Source organism: Hesperophylax consimilis, chromosome 29 (genome assembly GCF_061612785.1).
Source record: "Hesperophylax consimilis isolate HC1 chromosome 29, BYU_Hcon_1.0, whole genome shotgun sequence".
Taxonomy (NCBI): Eukaryota; Metazoa; Arthropoda; class Insecta; order Trichoptera; family Limnephilidae; genus Hesperophylax; species Hesperophylax consimilis.
In genome coordinates this window covers 13,519,303-13,539,785 of record NC_142864.1, presented here as the reverse complement: position 1 = coordinate 13,539,785, position 20,483 = coordinate 13,519,303, and the positions used below count along the sequence as shown (strand labels likewise).

Genomic DNA, 20,483 nt, shown 5'->3' with positions numbered 1-20,483 from the left:
AGACTCGGCTCCGGGCAATGACGAAATCTTGAACATATTCATCCGCCACACTGATGACGATTCCCTTTCCTACTTTCTCTCTCTCATCAATATCTTTCTGGACTCTGGTATTATTCCCCCGGACTGGAAAATTCAAAAAATCATTCCCATTTGCAAAAGTACCAAAGATCCAAGTCTAGGCTCAAGTTACAGACCGATTGCTCTCTCTTCAACACTTTGCAAAGTAGCTGAAAGAATGATTAAGAATAGATTAGACTGGTTTGTAGAGAAAAATCATATTCTTCCCCCTTCCCAGTTTGGATTTAGAAAGGGTAAAAGTACCCTTGACAACCTTTCCTCTCTTGTTACAGATGTCAAATTAGCGTTATCTAAAAACGAATATTGTATTGCAGTATTTTTAGACATCTGTGGAGCATACGACAATGTAAATATACCCATTCTTAAAGAAAAGTTACTGGCGATTGGCATTCCTCCTAAATTGGTTCAATTCATTATGAATTTGCTCTCCGAAAGAACTGTTTTTGTAGATGGATCCGAATCCTCTCCCCACATAAGACAAATATTCAAAGGACTCCCGCAAGGGTCTGTCTTAAGCCCGATTCTGTATAATATTTACACATATGATCTGGAAAAATCTATTAATTTTATGTGCAACATACTCCAATATGCTGACGACTTAACGTTTTACAAAATATCCGCCAATCTTTTCATCGCAGCATCAGCAATTAACAACGCTCTTAGAAAACTCTTGGCTTGGTTAAATAGTAATGGTCTTGAACTTTCCCCTGCCAAAAGCAAAGTTGTCATCTTCACTCGTCGACGAAAGCTTCCGGATATTCAGGTAATATTTGGCGATGAAGTGATCCCTATCTCGAAGGAAGTTAAATTCCTTGGAATGTTTTTGGACTCCAAGCTTACTTGGAACTCTCATATAAATCACGTTGTTACAAAATGTGAAAGCAACATCAATCCCCTCAGATTTCTAGCAGGAGTGTGGTGGGGATCCCACCCAGCTTCATTAAAACTTCTATACAATGCCCTCATCCGAAGCCATCTCGATTACGGATCTTGTCTGTTTGATCCAATGTCCACTTCAAATTCTCATAAATTAGATAAAATCCAGTCAAAATCACTTCGCCTTGTCTTAGGAGCCATGAAATCTTCTCCAATCAACGCAATGCAAGTGGAATGTTGCGAACCTCCCTTACATATAAGAAGGCGATGCCTAGCAGAAAAATATGTTTACAAAACATGTTCAATAACATCCCATCCCTTGATTCCTATACTTCAATCCTTAAAGTATGAGGTTAATTCAAATCACTTTTGGAAAAATCATACCCCTCCCCTTTTTTATGATTTTTTTTTTTTTTTTTTTTTTTATATTTATTCACATTTAAACCCGCTAAACTACTTGTGTAGTTTGTCAGCAGGGACATAGAGACAACATTTATACACTCATAAGATACAATTTGAACGGTACATAATTGCTACAACTCTTTCCTGGATTTATCTACAAACACCTATCTCAATGAATCTCTTCCCTTATACTCATACCCCTATGAAAGCCTTACTTTCTATCCGAAGGTCCATCAATTTATAGGAATAAGTAAAAAAAACATTAAAAACTCAACTCAATTAAATAATGCAGAATTTAACACAATTATTGAAAACAACTGGCCAAACTACATAAAATTTTTCGCAGATGGCTCCAAACTCAGTCAGGACTCCCATTGCGGGGCCAGTGTCTATGTTCCTCACAGAAAATTGTGTTTCCCACACAAACTTCCCAAAGAATGCTCCATTTTCTCTGCAGAATGCATAGCTATCATAGAAGCTCTTCTACTCGTCAAATCATTAAATATTAAAAACGCACTCATCCTTTCAGACTCGCTTAGCTCACTACAAAAAATAAGCGCATCCCCACTCAATTCCAGTAGCGACTCTCTAATCTGCTCGATCAGAGACCTACTGCATTCCATGTCACTGGTTCATGCATCAGTGGTCCTAGCCTGGATACCGGGACACCTCGGTATTACTGGGAATGACATGGCTGATCATATAGCTAAGGAAGCCACTGCCCATGGTCCGTTAAGTGATATCCCTATTCCGGTTAGAGACCATTTCCCTATTCTAAAAATTAAGTACCAACTCCAATGGTCTTCTGAATGGAAAAAATCTTCTCTGATAAAAGGTCACCAGTACTCATTAATTCAACCTTCTATTCCTGTTAAGCCCTGGTTTCACAAATACACTACCATGCCTAAAAAATAAATTTCTTCCTTAACCCGAATGCGGCTGGGTCACACTTGTTGTCTTAGCCATCTTGCCAGGTTCCACATAGTCAGTTCGCCGTACTGTGATTGTGGGTCAGAGGATACTCTGGACCATAATTTTTTTGAGTGTCCTATCAATGACCAATTTCCAAACTTCATGCATGAATTGGTAAAACTTGATATTAAATTGCCTACCAGTATTCCCTGCCTTCTTAGTTTAAACACTCCTGAAATTTACCATTTGTTGGCAAAATTTATTTATAAAAATGGCCTTAATATCTGACCATAATAATAAATATAAACCAAATTTCTTTCACTTTCATTTGTATTCACTTGTTCAGGTTCCTATTTTCATCTATTTTTACTAATCCCAACTCTGCATATTTTGACTGAGTTAAAACACTATTCTTTATGCATTTGTATATTTTTCTTGATCCTTTTATTGTATTTGTTTATATTCATATCATAGAACTGTTTTAAAAAAAATAATGCTTCTAATTTTGGAAAAATCTGTTCTTTTAAATAACAAAAAATGCCCACTACTATTGTGCACAGGTTCCTATTTTTATAATTTTGTAATTACCCATTATTACCAGCTCTGTATTGTTTTTGTTAAGTTATGTTTATGTTACACCCATGTTATGTTTATGGTAGGTTTATGTTTATGATATGTTATATGTTATATGTTCATGTTATGTGCATGTTATGTTATGATATGTTTATGTTATGTTCATAGTATGTTTGTTTTATGTTTTTCTTTATGTTTTATAATCACATTTGTTTACTCCCATATGCTGTGTTTGTTTATAAGATTGCCCATTTCATAATTCTATTTTTAAAAAACGCTACTAATTTTAGAAAAATCTTTGGTTTAATAACGAAAAGCGCCCACTTATATTGTACACAGGTTCCTATTTTTATAATTTTGTAATTAACCATTATTACCAGCTCTGTATTGTTTTTGTTAAGTTATGTTTATGTTACACCCATGTTATGTTTATGGTAGGTTTATGTTTATGATATGTTATGTTCATGTTATGTGCATGTTATGTTATGATATGTTTATGTTATGTTCATAGTATGTTTGTGTTATGTTTTTCTTTATGTTTTATAATCACATTTGTTTACTCCCATATGCTGTGTTTGTTTATAAGATTGCCCATTTCATAATTCTATTTTTAAAAAACGCTACTAATTTTAGAAAAATCTTTGGTTTAATAACGAAAAGCGCCCACTTATATTGTACACAGGTTCCTATTTTTATAATTTTGTGATAATCTACTGTTACCAGCTGTGTACCGTTTATTTTAAGTTTGTTATGTTTATGTTATGTTATGCTTATGTTATGTTATATTTATGTTATGTTATGTTTATGTTACGTTTATGTTATGTTTGGTTTATTTATGTTACTTTATGTTATGTTATGTTGTTTTATCAATGTTGTTTTGTCAATCATGTCAATTTTATCCTGTAATTTGTTGTATTTATTAATAAGAAAAATGTTGTAATGTATGGCCAAGATCACTCTTAATGGGTGAAAGCCAAAATAAAGAATTAAAAAAAAAAAAAAAAAAAAAAAAAAGTGCAATGATTACTACTAATTAATTGATTACTCTTTGTAAAGTTTTTGTCTGTAGGTACTTATTTATCTTTTCTTAAATTTGTTAATTTTCACCATACGTTTTTTTTTTAGTATGAAACCGCCCAAGAGTCCCAACTGATCCCAACCATCTGGAACCAGTGAGACTGTCATCCCCAATTGGGGTATGTTGTGAGGCTGAAGGTAGTGGGAAGCCAGGCTATTCAGTTCTAGTCACCAAACACGGCCTATGCTATTTCAAGCAACGTTTCAATTCTGAAATGGAGGTCTTACACCAAGGCAATACTGAAGAGTATTTTCCACTCTAACCTTACCCCGACGAAAAATCCGTTAGTTTTTAAATAATTCGATCCTTTTTGATTAAATTTTGGTGTATGCGAAATAATTTATTTAATTTAAATTTTCTACATTTGTTTGTCAGACTGTATTTACAGACGCGTCAATTAATACGTACGTTCGAGTCAATTGATTTGACGTGGAAGTTAATCGTGCGTGAATGATTCCAATAAAACTAATCAAGTTGATTGATTGGTTAATTCAATCGCAGAAATTTAATGTTTAATTTGATATTTTATTGCTGTTCTGTACATCGAGGCGAATTAAAATAGAAGTATGTTGATTACTGCTTCATTTGAAGTTGTTTTACTTCTAAAATACATAAACATCACAGGCAAAATAAAACACCCGTCATTAACTTGACTACCCGGCTTCGCCCGACTTTCAAAACTTAGGGTTATAACTTAACTTATGATTGAAAAGTACCTGGCTATTCAGATATGGTCCCTAAACATGGCTATCAATTTAGGAAGCGGGTATGGGTACCCGCTCCCGAAACCATTAATTGGAAAAGCAGCTGCTTTGCACGGAGAAAAATGAGTATTGCTGATTTATTCAAATATTGTCAAAAACGGGATTGCAGGCCGTTTCTTAATAAACTTTTAGTACATTCATAATATATCAGAACACGAGTTCACGCACCTGCGTTTGTCCCGATAATAAATGACGAAATGCGACAATATTAGAATTTTCATGCACACGTGTTGTCGTGATAACAAACTCGTGTTTTATTGAAAGTTTATTAGGAAACCTGTAAATTCATTCTTTAAAGGCCTCCAGTCTCGTATATAACCGGATAACGAATATTTTGAGGAGAATCTTCATAAATCGGCAATATTTTATAACGGTATGTTTTCCTCGTGTGCTACTGATCACCAAAAGCGGTTCGCTATCTTTGGTGACTTATCAAGGGACCCGGGTTCATGGTTTGAGGTTTGTACAGGTCTTGGTGATTGAGGAAGACCCTTTGGCCTCTACAGCCGGACTCTTTCGGCCCATCACCTTGCACAACAGTGGGAAGGATAAACTCATAAGTTCGTCTTTTCTGGACACACTGATCCCAAGATTCCAACCCACCCTTCGTACCTTTTTCTTTCTCAAAACTTCCTTCCCAAAACCATGCTCCCAAATATGACATAAGCCCCGAGGAAAATTATTTTCCTCAAGGACAAGTTACATAAAAAAAAAATCTTACCAAAATGTATGTATTTGCTCTGAAAAATATTTATTTGTCTGTGAGTAATTTTAAACTTTAAATTTCGAAGTGGACAATCGCAGCCGTGATTATTTCGGAATGTTGTTTATTTTACTTGCAACGTTTCGCAAATTGTTTTTTTTTTATCCGCAATCCTTGCCAACAATTCGATAGGAAAGATTTAATACAAGTCACGACCGTTTTAGAATATTTCAAACAAGAAAAACGGCTTATTTTACAGAAAAAATTTTTTTTACAGTATTCCTTAGTCTTTTAACTTAGGATTTGGACATAAGATAAGCCCATATCGGAGTTCAGAAAAAAAAGGAATTCACTCGTCGCAGTTGGGGTCACAAAGTCTGCAGCATTCTAAATGCACTCACTCGAAATATAATGTTAAAATATAAATTCTGTGTTAAGTTATATTGTATATAAGTTATATGTTAAGTTATATTGTATATAAGTTATATGTTAAGTTATATTGTATAAATATACAAGCGTACAAAGAAAACATAAAAACTCCGACGGTAAACACTACCTTTGGACAAAGACACCATAAATACCACGCTATTAAAGCATTCAACAGTCTAAAACTTGAAACAAAAATTGAGGAAAATAAAAATAAATTCAAACACAAAATAAAAAAAAAATGGATAAAAGAACAAAAAGACAATATTACCAAAATTCTATAACATAAAAGAATAAAACATATACACGCAACAAAAAAAAAATATAAAACACGCAACACGCACAAACACATAAATCATTATAAATGCCGATTTACATTCCCTTTTAATATTTTTCTTTTAGTGTGATAATTATATTTTAATTGTTAATCTTTATTTTTAGTTTAAATTTATCTTTATTTTAATGTTGTTTTTCTTTTTTTTTAATGTATAAATTCTTATATTATAAAATGGGGGCCTCTGCACGGGTAAACAACCCAGTGAGGCCAACATTACTGAATTAAAATATGAAATATTGTAAAATAATGTATCAACAACAACAATAGCAATCCTCCCTGTCTGTTGTATTATTTTTCACTGAGTTCTGGTAAGCTTCCAATGAGCACAATGTCACTTTATTGACATCTTGCAACAATTGTACCGGTTATGGTGATATTTTGAGATGGGTACATTGGGTAAGGATTTGATTTTTGAGATTTCCTATCCACCAAGTCTTTGCGAATGCATACCTACCAATCGCATACATATTGCGTGAGGTAGCAAAAATATAATTTTGATTCTTCGATCGCAACTCAAGAAATAACTAGCATTTCCAACAAAATTATTGAGAGTTATGATTATTCGATTTACTTTAATTTATATAATTCCATATTTGCTATAATGCATTAAAAATCTTAGCACAGAAATCATCAAGATAATAAATTTACTTGGCAAACATGCATCATGTTATGACGGAGTGCCACACAGTTAACAAGTTCAAAAATTGTGTATTTTTTTCAACGTAAATATCAAATTAAAAAAAAACATGAAACAGCTTGAATAAATATCCTGCACTCTGAATGGCCTTATTACAAAACGTGTTTCTAATATTACACAACTGATAAACAACCATTAATAAATGGTAAATGTTGGTTTATCAGTTGTGTAAAATTTAAAGCACGTTTATTACTAAGGGGGTAGTTTACAGAATTTGACATTGAATGTACTGTTATACTAAAAATATTACATTTAAGAAAGTACATGGTGCCATTCAATTTTCGTTACTATGATGCATTCATCTCTTTCCAGCATGATTTTGTTATTATATAAATATCACATTCACCTTTTATCTAAATATCACATTCACATATTATCTAAATAACATTCAACTTTTATCTAAATATTACATTCACCTTTTATCTAAATATCACATTCACCAATTATCTAAATATCACATTCACATATTATCTAAATGTCACATTCACATATTATCTAAATATCACATTCACCTTTTATCTTTATAAATGCTTATGTTACATTTAGTTTGTACTTAAATAATCATTTTTGAGGATTTTAATCCAAAAAAGGAATCAAATACATTTTTTAATTTAAATTTTATTTAGTAGATTATATTTCACCTTTTTAGTTTTGAAAAATGCGATTTTTTGAAGAAATTAAAACATTAAACATAAAATAACACATCTGCCCTGATGATGGACACTGCAATGCTGTCCGAAACGTTGGCTAAAGAAGGAGTTAGCGCAACACGGCATAACACCCCAAAAACAAATAACAATTTTTTTTTTTTAACATTCATTAAAAAATACATCTATTCATAATGTTTTTATTTTTACCCCTTACTAATGGGCGTGTTTTATGCTGCTTTGTGCAGCTGAGAAACAACCATTTAATCTACGTTAAGGGTTGGTTATTAGTTGTGTAAGATTTGAAACACGTTTATTAGTTAGGCCAAAAATCTTACATTATATTGTTTTCACTTTATACAAAATTACTATAATGTATTGGTCACCACAAAACAGGCAGTTAAATGTACTTATGTTGATTCAACGTACCAATAAGTGACTTGTAAATGTCTATTAAACACCATGTAAATTGGTAAAAAAATATCTTTTTTGGGAAGAATTCGCCAAAAACTGTCCGAAAAAACTGCAATCACCATTTATAACTCCATTATTGCTCCACATTTTAATTACTGCTCAACTATCCTTTTCCTGTGTAACGACCGAGAGCAAAATAAATTTCAAATTCTCCAAAATAGGGCAATGAGAACAATACTCAGACGAAATAGGTATTCAAAAGTAAATAAAATGTTAAACGAACTAAATTGGCTAACGGTGAAACAGATGTTGACCTTGAACACGATGATATTTTTACACAAAATTGTAAACAACCTGCTACCCAAATATTTTTCGAATAAAATTGTATACAACAAGGACATACACAAACATAAAACTAGGACGTACAATCAAATTAGGCTACCAAAGAAGGACAAAGCGAATACCCAGAATACTATATTATATAAAGGGATTAAATACTATAACGCGCTGCCGGAAAACCTTAAGTCTGCCCCAATTGAAAAGTTCAAGATGTTGTGTAGGAGCCACATCAAGCAAGAAAAAAAAAACATAGTATATTTGAATGTAATAATTAATTAGTCATTTGTAAACTTAAATGTACAAATTACTAAAATAAAAACAATAAATAAAAAAAAATGTATATTATAAATAAAAAACTTATAAAAATATTTATGTATGTACATTTTCAATTTATATAGAATTTTCAGGCTAATAATTATTGCTTAAAAATAGTATGTTATCCTTTGTGCTATGCATACAAAACCTTGTCTCTTATTAGTTAATCATTAAAAATAAAAATAAAATGATTTTTATTTTATTTTAAATACAACATCCGCATTCAACGACCTCCGTGGTTGTGTGGCTACGTTTCTTAGCTACGAATCTAGAAGTCGTGGGTTCACATCATTGCGTGCACAAAAAAAATAATATTCATTCGCATTCATCCAAAAAAGTATGTTTATGATTTTCTCTTATTTAATAAATCACAATCAAAAATTCATCTCAAATAATAAGATTTAGACGAAGGTACTTAAATAACTTACACACTTCATTATAAACAATTTTTTTTTTCTTATTACAAACATGTAATTGTACCTATAATTTGTCCAAACACATGTCATTATCTCAATGACAATTAAACAATATTAACACGGCAATTTCGCATTCGAAAAAGATTACGTAAGATATTTTTAAATAAAAAGTGGATGTTGGAGATTTTAAAAATAGGAAAAGGAACACACAAAATTTTTTACAGACTAACGAAATACAAAACGTTCGAGTAAAACAGGACTTCACTACGCTTAGTCAATAACAAAATAAAATCTATGTCACTCCGTACATCAAAAGAATTTTAATGGGTACTATTTCCAAAGACTTTTCAATGTTTTTTTTAAACGCTGATACTAAATTTTAATTGGCACATAATGTGCACGTAATCATTTTCTTAAATTAACTTATTATGGGGTGATTTTATAAACATTACATAAAGCTTTATCCAAGGTCAACGTTGAAGAGTTGGTTCGCTGAGATTCGGATGACACTTCGTAGAAGAGGTTGTCAAAATCATGGCACATTCATTTGAATTGAATACTTGGCCATGTCAAAGTAATATCAGAAAAAGAGTATGTACATATATTTTCCTTTCTTCGTTCATTCGTTCCACGCGCCAAAATTTTAATCTTACTCATTACGCTTACATCATTCTTGCATTCTTTGCGGATATTTCTCACACGATCATACATGGTTTTACGACACGTGCGCCTCAGTGATCTCATTTCTTCATTTACTAAAATGTCTAAAATGGTCTCCTTTCGCTAGCCTAGCGATAAAACTTGTAAGTTTCTAAAGCGCCCGCATAGCCAGGACGCAAACCAATCTAAATATTTTTATAATTAGAAGAAATCTTACTCGCGTTTTCTCATTAAATTCGATTTGGTAGTTCGCCATCTATCGAGTGAAACGATAAATAATTATATACAAACTTTGGGAAATAATAGAAAATGTGTTTTCTGTGATATTCAACGATAAAGCTTGACAATAATTATCGCACGGTCACGAAATCTGACTGTAATTATCAAAATTAACCAATACCAAATTTAAACAAAATAAATACACATTTCAAAAATATATTTAAGATAATTTTTTGATAAAAAAATATAATATTCTAAAATATTTCCCAGTTTTGAAAATGAAACGTAAATTCAAAACAATTCCGTGCTCATTGAACCAGAGTAACAGTCACAGACAGACGATCAAAAGAAATTAATGTTTTTATCAGTAACGTTTTTTCATGTTAAAATAATATTGAGCATTGTTCGGTTGCTAAATTTCCATACAAAATAATATTGTTTTATTTCCAGTAAAGGAGTTTCCTTTCTTACCAAAATTAATTAAAATAAATTATATATTTTTGCCCACTGAATTTACCGATATTTGCGAGCACGGAAGTAGCCGCTTTTGTCTCGTCGGGAGACAAAAGCGGCTACTTCTAGCGCAGTCTCCAAGGTGTCAATTAAGTTGTCAAAATGCATAACTTTTTGGATAATGTTGTTGGCTATGCAAAATAACTAGCTTATTAATGATTGGTGTGAACTAACTAAGCTCTTAGAACTGAAATAAATCGTATACACCATGCATAGACTTAATCAATTGATCTAAGACGCGATCAATTGATTCCGTTCCAACATCGAGAAACAAAAGTTGTTAGTTATGACTAATGACCTCATGTACTACTGAACTCCCCTTTAGTATCAAAAAGTGTATGCAGACTGCCATTGTATATTAAAGATATTATTTCAATTCGACATTGTCAATTTGTGGTACCTCGACATACGAGTTTAATTCGTTCCGCAACCTTGCTCGTATCTTGAATTACTCGTTTATCGATGCAGATTTCCCCATACAAAACAATTAGACTACCATTAATCCGTTCCAACCCCCAAAATGCCACCCCAGTTATTTTTGTTACGTGGTTTTGAATAATAAAAACGTATTTATAAATGACAAATATTTATTGTACAAAAACAAAAAAGAGAATGTAAATAAATAAATTAGATATCCTTACTGGTCTTTGCCTTTTTCGCTAAATTTTTCTCGCTTTCACCTGTAGGCCGTTTAGAAAAAAACATGTCCAAGGAGGTTTGTTTCTTCCTCCCTCTCAGAATGTTCCGGAAATGAGTTAGGCAAGTGTCATTAAAAAGATCAGATACACGACCTGTTGCAACTTTTTCTGGGTGTTTCTTTTCCACGAACTGTGAAACTCTCTCCCACATTCCTAAGATCTCCTTTATCTCACTTGTAGAAATAACCTCCTCCTCCTCTGACTCCTCGAAACCAATTTCTTGCATAACATCCGTATGCTGTTGTTACTGTAACTCTTGTATCTCCTTGACTGTAACTCTTGGCGTGGCCGCGCACGCGCGCTACCGGCCGACCTGCTAAACCGAACTCGTATCTCGTATCTCGAAAAACTCGTATGTTGGGCCACTCGTATGTCGAGGTACAACTGCATTAGTATTTTTAACTTTTACGTAGCCATCCTACGTTTAGGAATGTCAATTCATATGCAGATGCGCCAGTGTTGCCCGCGAATGTCGATTTGCATTATCAATATCTGTCTGGATATTAATAGTGCGACAGTGCTAGGGAAATAGGTATAAAATCATTGATAGTTACGCTTATCAATCCGAAAAGTTATCGACTTCACAATGCTAGACCCCCAATGCCGACTAAGAAAACTGACGCTGTGAATTATGTAGGTACATAAAATTATGCGTATCTTAGAGCTCGGAGAGGTCGACGAAATAGATTATTTGTTCTAGAAAGAATTTAGAGCTGTTTAATGAATTTCATCCAAAGTCATTAAAATAGGGCTTGTTTAGGAGTCATTGACACAGGCGAAATATACTTCTGTGTATTTAACTATTCAGTATTTAATTAAGTGATCTAGCAGGCAAACATCAATCTCAGATTCTACTGACACTCCTTTCTGCTTCCTTCTGCTCGATATTATAGATTCGCCTATTGATTTTTCATAGTCAATAAAAAAATATATATTTACTCATTTTTTAAATGATACGTTGTGTTTTCTTTCAGTTGTGAAATTTGAACCCTATCCTGGGCGAGGAACAACGAGTTTGGTATTACGGTTCAACCTTCTCTTCTACCTTCAGATTCTCCCTAAGGCTACCTCCTACACTCTCCTTAAAAGGTAAGTCTTTAATACATTTATACTGATTATTCCTAAAACCAAAACCATGACTTTACCGAACGTTTCAAAAAGGTTTTGGAAGAAACCGAAACCGATCCTTATAAAAACTGTATTATTATTTTTATTGAACAATTTACGTATTCTTTCTTGAAACTGAAACCAACTGAAACTTAATCGACTAATTAAAACAATAATATGAAACTTTAACAGGAATAGTAACTGAATCTTGCAACTCTCAATAGCCAGATATAATTCAGCTGTCAAAATTGTGTTTACAAGGTAGAAAACTCGGCTAACAAATCCGACATATAACCACTATTAGCTGCTTCAAGTACCCTATAGTGAAGAGGGACTTTATCTTACATATAAACGTTTTTGAGCCTTGGTGAAATCGAAATAATACTTTATCTTATGTATAGTGCTTCTGACAGCTTATGAGCAGGATGGTGAAATACCCCGTCTGAGTAAAAGAGGAGTGTGGAACATGAGCAAAATACTAGGTTCACAAAGAGAGAAGGCATGTTGATATGGTCATCAAACACGGCTAAAGTCATTTCAAGCAACGTTTAAATTCTGAATGCTGGTCTTACACCAGGGTGATACTGAGAGTATCTTCCACTCTGGAATGAGTCGCAAATATACTATATATTGTATACTTAGTTTGTCTTGATTATATGTAATGACGAAATGCAAAAATTTTAGGATTTTTATGAACATGTGTTCCGACATCGTGACAAAACATTGGTACTTTTCTAAAAGTTTATCATGAATCCAATCAATTCATTCGTTAAGATATCGATTTCGATTTGAACTTGAAGAGATTATTGATAAATTAGCAATAAATTTTATCAGTAATTTTATCTGTGTAATGTCGAAAATTTTGGATTACCAACTCGACATATTTTGAAAACATGTCTCCAAAGTAGAGATAATAATAATAATCTATAAATTTATTATTAGTATAAATTATTATTTTTATTCTCTTGTATTTCTATAGTAATTGAACATCGTGTTTTCATACTGCTATTTATGCACTGAACTGTTCAAATTCTCTGAAACAACCCGTCCTTAATCTTACATATAATGTTATTTAATTTTATTCGAGTATTTATTATTGAATTCAAACCTGGAACACAACCGATAGTTTCAGCTGAAACTTTGACTGGGTTTCATCTGAATCTTTCGGATACGTTCCAGGTTTAAATTCAATAATAAATACTCGAATTGAATTCAAACCTGGAACAAATCCGAAAGTTTCAGCTGAAACTGTGACCAGGATTATAACTAAATCCTGAAATTTGTTCGATTGTCAAATTACACTTTTAAAGTGCGGTTAATAGGCGCAAATAGTTCACATTATGACGATTTTAAACTGTGCCAATTCTCTTTACGAACTTGTATATATTGTGTACTAACTCCTCTGGCTAATTTGAATAGCTCATAGGTATATCTTGTCGAAATCATTGTTTCTCCATTACTGTCACAGTTAGAAATATGAACTAAATGGCGCTAGAAAGAAAATGTACCAAGATTTATATTAAAATATAGAAAATAAAATCTCAGAATTATTAAAATGTACACCTCTAAGAAACTAAAGATTCCGACCGCAATTTGATATAAATTTATATTTCACTTTGTGAATTTTTCATTAATTATTTTTACATGAAACGACAAAAAGTGAGGAAGCAGGAATGTTTATAAAACATTTGTCTAATAAAACGTGTATTTTTTGTCATCAGTAATTTTAGTTCAGTGTAAAAATGTAAGAAGAGCCATTTTTTAAACTTTTGTTTAAAATTTTTATGTCAAAATATAAAAATAATATAAATAAAATTTGAAAGCGTATTTTATTGCATTTCAAAAATAGTTATTTATTATTAGTTATTCTCATAATCTTTAAAATATAACGTTCAATACGTCAGAGGCCAGAAGGTTTTTTTTATTAATTTATTTTTTATTTCTTGCTAGAGCAATCCCGACGAGTTACAAAACTCATTGTAGGACGAGAGGAACTTATAATTCATAGGTGGGAGTTAATAGGTACATTTTTACATTGGTATTTTGATTATAAGTTTCACATACAAAACAGTACACAAATAGAAAAAGGGAGGATAGGTAGAGCAAACAAGAAGAAACAAAAAAGGTAACAGAAATATACGCAGAAGCACATTAGCAAAAGGAACTTACCTAACTTATTAACTTACTTACTTAACTTATTAATATGCTCGATTCCAAATACAGGGGATAGAAAAGGAGAGAGAAACAAACAAAACAGTATACAACACGACAAGAATTACGTATTTTCGTTTTTATTTGTTTTAAAAAATTCTAAGAGGTTCTAAATTTATTGCCATAAGCCCGAAGGTTATCAAATTATCAGTATTAATTACTCGCCTGAAATATCCATACAAATTGAAAATATCTCCCGAGTAAAATGGGAATAAGCCGACGTTGCTCAGTGGTCCAGAACACCTGACCAGACATCAGAAGGTGCGGGTTCAATTCCCGTCGGCGGCATTTATTTCTACTCGGGAGATATTTTAATTTGTATGGATATTTCAGGCGAGTAATTAATGCTTATAATAATTTGTTATCCTTTGTGCTATTATCATGAAAAAAAATAATACCCGAAAGTTGTGCTCACTTTTGCGATTCCTAGCAAGGTACACATTTTCACTGTATACAATAGTGTTATTCCAACAAATTAAAAATAAGATTTGTAAGATTTCTTCCTTGCATACGCGTTCGGAGTATTTTTAATTCAAATTTGGGCCACAAAATTATTCCTACAAAACACTAAACTTACAAATTACTATGTGCGACAATCTGACCATGCAACGAAAAAATATATAAACATTGTTTTATAATTTAACGAGTGGCAGTCGCTTTGTCAGGTCTGAATATTTTGTCGAGTAGGTATTTATCGACAAGCCCAGTCAGCTAATCGACTAATGACCCGGTGTCGAAAGATGCAGCCAGACGTCGAACAGGCAACGAGATGTCTATTTAAACTTACAAGGTTCAAACTAATTCTCCCTAACTAAACGCTTGTCCTTGTCTAGCGAAGGTAAAATTGTACGCGGTGTGTACAAATTCATCTCAGATAAGTATGGTTTTATTAATTTTGCATTTTTTCCGAAATTAAGCTGAACACGAATATGACTTACTCATTACGGAAATAGAAAGAAATCGAAAGAGTAATCTTTATAGACTGTGACAGAATTTTCACAGAATTTGAACTATTCATCAAATTTCGAAGTTAATTTTCAAGTTCTGCTATTATTTTTGTTTTTTAAAACAACTAGCCAATAATGTTATATTAACAGAACTTTAAAAGAACCTTTACAGAACTTGAACATTATCTTTAAAATTTGATGAGTTGTTCAAATTCATTGATACAACCCGTTCTTTATTTTTTAAAGACATATATGTAAGGTTTGAAATATAAATTGTACTAATTTAAAACAATGAATTATTCATTTAGAAAACTAGTAAGCAGGTAAGGAGAAAAACACTTTATTTCTGAAACGTTTAGTTGTTACTTTTCTCATTAAACTCAATTTTCTTTTCTAAAATTAATTTGGTATGGATGACATGAAGTTTTGTAATATAAGACACTTTATTTCACTATACCCATCGTTGTATCAACACTTCCCCCAAACATCTCCAAAAAACAAATGTCCTCACTTATTCGAATGCGGATTGGACATTGTTCCATTCCTTCTCAGCTTTTTAAGATTGTACATATTTTCTCAGTTCTATACAAGTTCATAGACTTGAATGACTTAAATATTTGAGATTTCCTATTCCCGTATAGATTTCCCATAAAATTATAACCATTTCTCTTAACTTTAACGGCACATAGCACTCTTTTTAGGGTGAATTGCCTAATACAAAAAAAGAGATTGTACATTCTGTGATCTAGAATTAGAAATTTTAGATAACTTTGTGGTTGTCCCTCTCTATACAAATATCCTCTCTTTTATCATCATAATATGGAATTGCCTCCCCTCCGTTCAACATCTCATCTCTTCTAAGTCTGACTATTCGACTGCAATCTTCCATATAATTTTGAAATTTGCCGATTAAACAAAATCTCTAAATAAAGTCGTTATCCGCGTCTGTCTGTTTGTGCGCTTAGTTCTTCTAAACTACGGAACGGATTTGATAGGGTTTTCACTATCATTTACAGATTTCCTAAGGTTTACATATATTTATAGAAAGTAGAGAAAAGTCGATGTTTTATAATTAAGTCGTAAAAATATATTTTCGGGCACTGCATTCCGCCGGACCATAAACCGCACCAAACAGTCACACGTTGAGGAAAGAGAGGCTTTTCAACAATAACTCTTGGGTTTTCCGAGCCCCAGATGTGACAATTTTGCTTGTTGACAGGGCGTGGAAATGGGCCTCATCACTCAAGATGATTTGAATTTGATTCACTCAAGTGAATTTTAATAATTTCAATGCATTGTTGAAGCGTGTATCGGTCCATTTTTATTAATGACGTAGTTTCTACTTGTCAAATGTCAAAAAATGACAGCTTCAAAAGTAACATCTACCGAAATAGCGGGCTATTCAAAATAACACCTCTTATTGGAAAACCCTGTAGTATACTAACAAATAAAATGCTTAGCTTTGTGAAACAACACTAAATTTATATTGTTAACATGAAAATTAATATAACTTTAAGAAACGTCATTTAAGTATACCGTTTTTAGTGAGAAACTTTTGTAAAGATTTATGTTCCCAAAAGCTTTAACTTCTACAAAGACAAAACGTGTAACTTCTTTGCGAGCTTCCTGTATCTCGCCCCTTCCTGTAGCTAACATGGCGGTACACAAGGAGATTGGAGATTCATACTCCGCCGAGACTTATTTTGGGACGTCAAATAAAAATACGAAATAAACTGGCGATGGCGGGCCGTTGGAAAAACTACCGCGACCAACAAACGCTCTGGACGTGACAGAACTGCGCCATCTTTAAATAATCCAACAAAATCAACTGTCTAATATTAAAAACTACGAAATACCGCAAGAAAAACTCTAAAAAAGTGCTGAAAACTGGTGAAAACGTAAAAAACAAGTGACGCGAATAATTCGATAGTCTTTTGTTTACATGGTAAAGAAACTTTTCGAACTCCGACGTTTTACATTGATTTCACAAGTTTAAAAGTTATTTTTATAACTTTAATGTATTGTTTGTTCGTCATGTTGTGTTATTGTTAAGTTTTAACGTTCGGTTCACGAGGATTTTAATGTATTTGTTATTTTAAAGTCAGTGTTGATGAAAGTTTTGGTTTGAGGTTATGTCGCCGTTTGTCTGAGTCGGCCATCTTGGATTTTCTATTTTTTGTCGGGTTTTCACAGTTTGTGCTTTTGGGTGGTCTGTGATGATTCTGTATTGATATTATTATAGTTTTGTTAAAATACGCGTTTTTTTAAACAGATGCTATAATGGTGATGATTTAGGAACACTTGGACATTTTATTTCCATTAATTTATTTTCTTACTTACTTGCACTGTTATTAATTAGATGTTTGTATATTGTTTGATTCGTTGACCATTAAATTTTCAAGTTCAAGATCAAAACTTTATTTAATTAGAAAAAGTTTTATATTCGCCAAAAATTTCAGTATAATAGTTTCTCTTTTCCGTATTCAATTAATATGTATTTAGATATGATTTGAGAATTTCTCGGCAAAAGTATTAAAGAGATTTATTTTTCGGGTACTATGCCGTTTGCGCTACCTCCTACTTTAGCCAACGTTTAGGGCAGCATTCCGGAGTCCGTCATAACGGCAAATGTGTAATTGAACATTGTGGTGAAGTATGTGTTTATGTATGTAAATGCGATAGCGTACTGTCAGCTGCAATATACGAGTATCTATGATCAAGAGGCATAAACCTCATTCTTGCATTCTGATAATTATGTGAATATTCCTAAATTTATAGCGAACTAAACTAGAAATCAACATTCGTAATTTTTTGTTGCTTCATAGAAATTGATAGTTCGTTTTAGTTATATGAAACAGACTCCCGAAAGCATCTATACTGTACTCCTCGCATTCCAAAATAACTGAAATGCAAATATTCCTACCTACGCAGGAAACAGCTTTTTTCGTCACAAATTTTCTCAAAATACTCATCGACGATTCGCAAATTTTTGAAAACAAAAACAGTCACGTGAATTTTTTGAACGTGACTTTCGTTCTAAAATTATTCCGTCTTAAACACATTTTTTTGTAAGAACTTGTGAATAATAATATGTTTTGTAGGTAATTAAACTAAGTAAAAAAAAAATTTACTATGAACAAAAATTACCTGATTCTGAAGATAGAGAAGGTCCGTTCATAAAATGCTAGTCAGTCGTTATAATGATTCTGTCAACTTAAAAAATTAGTTAGTAGATATGTTTAGGTGTAAAGCGAGTATTAAATAAATAAAAGGTTTAATTGTTTAAGGCGATGCCATACGTAGTAATGCAAAATCACGTGTTTTTGGTTTGAAAAATTGGTCGCCTAGAAATGTTTCAGATGCTTTAATTAAATACTGCGAGTAAAATACATCTTGGCATTTGAAATAATCGAGTATTATTTAGATAAGTCTTTTTTATAAGCCCAGAAAAAAATTATGTTAAAGGCCTATGAAAACTCCTTTAAAGTTCAAAATGTCCTACTTACGAACCCATTTTCGGTTATGATTTTATTGAATAATGTGGCAAATTAAGTTATTTATAAAATGACCGAAAAAAAATATTTATGCCTGAACATCCACAAAGTTAAAATAATGGCACTTTTTGGCCATGTTTTTTTTTGTATAAATCAAAACAGGCGTATGGTGTTAAGCGGGAATTTAAACCTTATCGCCATCTACGTAAGGGTTGTTATTGATAGCGGCTCAATTTAAAATATTACACGACGTAGTGCATCGCCTTAAAACATTCTTTATTTCAAAAAATATGGGGGCACTAGATTTTTTTAAATGTCAAACTGAACGAGAAATAAGTTCGAGAAGACGCGAACTAAGTGAATGAAACTAAGTTATTTATTAATAAATGAACTTGTACTTTCACAATGATAACAAATTAATTGATCAATCTCAAAGAATCTTTCATATGATTTCAAAAACCGTATTTCATTTTGAGATACGTTCAAAAACAGCGAAACTATTTTAAATTTAATGTCAACAAAAAATATTATGACGTGATTTTTTTGTATTGACCCATCGTAATCTTCTAATTCAGGGCAGCAAAAAAAGTAAAATAACATTACCTTCTTATGTAACATCAATTATTTCCCCAAAAATTAAGGATCACAAGAACATAATTTTTTTATCATCAATACGTACAAAAAAAATAAATTTTTTAATAAAATTTAAACTCATTAGATCATTTTGCAATTATTAGCATTATTGCGTATGTGATGCTGGCACTGTTTTTGTTTCGTGTCATAACAATAAAGTACGAATTCAATGCCATGCCAATTCTCTAAAACTTTCGGTAGATCTATCTATCTATCATTTTCTAAAAAATCTGTAATGAAAATTTTTTCGAATGAATTTTTTTCACAAAAACGTCTGTAAATTATGCAAATATTTTTTTAATAATTAATATATTTGGTAATTTTTGGATAGGGCCTGACACGCTTATTACGAATATTTTTTAGAAAAAAACTTTATATTCGCCTTAATTACTATAAAAGAAAACTTTTTGCATTTCGGGCGGCGGAAAATTATGAATTTAAATTTTCAATTGCGTTAACCAAAATTCACTTCGCGAATCGATGCGGCGGCAATCAGCTGCCATTAGGTACGTCACTGTTATGTTGGTATCCCCGATACATTGCGTAGATACGACTATGGCTAACTTCGTGGAAGACAAATGGATTTGTATCACAAACCATGTTACACAAACCTAGCGTAGCCGGTAAACTAGTTGAAAACTGGGATGTTTTTCTTGCCTTGACGCGAGCAGGCGTTATTAAGGGGCACTTTCCTTTGTATCACAAACCATGTTACACAAACCTAGGTATCCCACGAAGATAGCAACGGTCGTATTTAGCTCTTGTTAATGCATCAGTGATACCAACATAACAGTGCGTTCCTAATGTCGCCACATCGATTCGCGGAGTGAATTTTGGTTTTACGCAATTGAAAATCAAAATGCATAATTTTCCGCCGCCCGAAATGCAAAAAGTTTTCTTTTATTGTAATTAAGGCGAATATAAAGTTTTTTTCTAAAAATTATTCGTAATAAGCGTGTCAGGCCCTATCCAAAATTTACCAAAAATATACTGGATTGATCTTTCCTCCCCAGAGACTGGAATC

At 32.3% G+C, this 20,483-nt stretch overlaps 1 protein-coding gene across 3 annotated transcripts in view; it reads left to right on the top strand.

Moving 5' to 3' along the window:
- The window catches only part of cher (filamin A protein cher), a 157,532-nt gene that overhangs the window by 55,976 nt on the left and 81,073 nt on the right, over nt 1-20,483 (top strand). For 2 of the 3 annotated variants that reach the window (XM_089649288.1, XM_089649290.1), the window contains exon 1: nt 17,042-17,277. The gene's annotated coding sequence lies outside the window, so the exon portion shown is untranslated. Of the gene's footprint in view, nt 1-12,041; nt 12,157-17,041; nt 17,278-20,483 lie in introns of those variants that run through there. The other variant, XM_089649291.1, reaches the window with a different exon arrangement.